The sequence below is a fragment of the Nematolebias whitei genome, chromosome 11, assembly GCF_014905685.2.
Source record: "Nematolebias whitei isolate Nwh7 chromosome 11, NemWhi1, whole genome shotgun sequence".
Classification (NCBI taxonomy): Eukaryota; Metazoa; Chordata; class Actinopteri; order Cyprinodontiformes; family Rivulidae; genus Nematolebias; species Nematolebias whitei.
The window spans coordinates 3,830,055-3,832,341 of record NC_056508.1 but is presented as its reverse complement, the minus strand read 5'-3'; the positions used below and the strand labels follow the sequence as shown (position 1 = coordinate 3,832,341).

Below are 2,287 nucleotides of genomic sequence, written 5' to 3'. Positions count from 1 at the left end.
TTATTATTATTATTATTATTATTATTATTATTATTATTATTATTATTATTATTATTATTATTATTATTATTATTACTGGCTTTATATTGCATCTTGTTAGGATAAACCAATACCAATACTGCAAAACACTTTATTTTTGTGACCTTGTGTGAATGTGTAGAGGTATGTGTGTGTGTGCGTGTTTGTTTGTCTGCAGCATTAGATAAATGCCTCATGTACGAAGTGCTGGACAATTTTAAATGAAACTTTCAGAAAGTAATTATTGAAGGTGCATCATACAACATATTAATTTATGGAAGCCACATTAATTTCTTTGATCATTCACAGTGACAAACTGCACATGAGTACAGCCCCCTCCACTTTACGGAGCCTATAGTCATAAAAATTATTTTTTTTTTTTTTTCAAAACCAAAATCTCTTTACAATTTAGTTGCTTTGATGTCCCTGACTGCTCATAGGCAACAACACTATATTTATTTATAAAGCACCAAACTTCCAAAAAAGCACACTCAGTACCATTGTTTCAGTCAGCTTTAGGAGTTTGCATATGTGGCCACGTTACCAAGTGGTTAATTTTGAATGCTCCCTGAGTTTTGATAGATTTGGGGAGATTTTGTACATTAAACGCATCAAGGTCTTGGGACTATCTTTAAAAAGTTAATAAATCACAGATGTTCATATATATTAATTTCAATTGTAATATTAAGAATGCAGTGACGGAAATATGTCCTTGTTTATTTTTTTTCTTATTCTTTTTTTCTTTTCTTAGTAGGACGGAAGGGACAAGATGGCGGCAGAGCATTAGTAGCATTTTGCTGGACTCCCGTCAGACCCGCCTAAAAACCTGCCTTTTATACTGTATTTAAATTTCTTCTGTCTCTGCGGAGGAATCTGTTTCTGAAGATGGTGTCGTCGCTGGATTGTTCCAACACAGCTGTAATATGGCCTCTAAATGGAAAAAATCTAAGATGGGATTCCCCCTGCCCCTGCAGCCCAGATATATTGTTTCAACTCTGGTCCATGGAGAAACTGCTGCGGCAGATGGGATGACTTCAACAGGTGCGTATCCACCGTCTGCGCTGTCTTCTAGACAGACAGCTGGGTCAGCTATGAAGTCAGATATTCTGGCTATAATTAAGTTTGAAGTTGTGGTGATAATTAGGATGGAAATGAAAGCAGCCCTAATGGATGATTTTAATTTTATTAGGAACAAATTACAAGCAGTGAGAGCAGAACTGGCTGGAAATACTGCATCCCTCAGAGCAGAACTGGACCAAGTTAAACTAAATATCACAAAAGCTGAAAATGGACTTTGTGTGCTCAGATGAAATGGGGGATATGTGTGGGACTGTGGTGGAATTGAAATCTGAACTGAAGGGGCTGAAAAGGAGGCTTGAATCTGTGGAGGGGAATAGGAAACATAACAATATCAGTCATTGGAGTCTCTGAGCTGCCAGGCCCATGTACACCTATAGTGATAGCCAAAATGCTAATGGGGGTGTTGAAGCTGGACAAGTTGCCTCTGTTTGATCATGTGCACCAGACACCGGGCAAGAGAGGCCCAGATGATAAATCAAGAGTCGTGGCCAGGCTGCATTATCATCAGGATTGTGTGGAGATATTACAACGAGCATGCAGCAGAGGCCCAATCCACTTCAAAGAATAATCCATATTCATCACAGCTGATTACACACCAAGCATGGCAAAGGTACGAGCAGCGTGGCGACTCTTGTGGAACCGTGCAGGTGTCTGGTATGGACTTCTTTTTCCTGTAATATATATATATATATATATATATATATATATATATTTATTTATTTATTTATTTTATTCATTCATTCATTTCATTTCAGTTAAAACAAGACTTATTCCATACAAATAAAATAAGATAGATATAAAATGAAAGGCAACAGAAGAAGAACGAATTCTTATCATTTCTGCCCCTTCTAAACAATATCAATTCAAAACAATCTATTCAAACAATACATAATACAACCAACCAAAAAACTTATCACAATTCATTATAATTCCATACCATTATCCAACTTAAATATATTTCATCATCAATACATTCTTAATCTTTTTTTTAAATACAACTAATGAATTCTCCTTTTTGATATCATTATCTAAACCATTCCATAAACTAATTCCCTTGATCGAAGTAGACCTACCCTTAAAACTTGTTCTATATTTCATGTTTACAAAAATATCTGTTCCCTTTAAATTATAACAACTATTCCTATATATATATATATATATATATATATATATATATATATATATATAT

General features: G+C 34.7%; 1 protein-coding gene across 1 annotated transcript in view; it reads right to left on the bottom strand.

Moving 5' to 3' along the window:
• Window positions 1-2,287, bottom strand: part of LOC119416589 (Ig-like V-type domain-containing protein FAM187A) — a 178,727-nt gene that overhangs the window by 80,705 nt on the left and 95,735 nt on the right. The window lies entirely within an intron of this gene.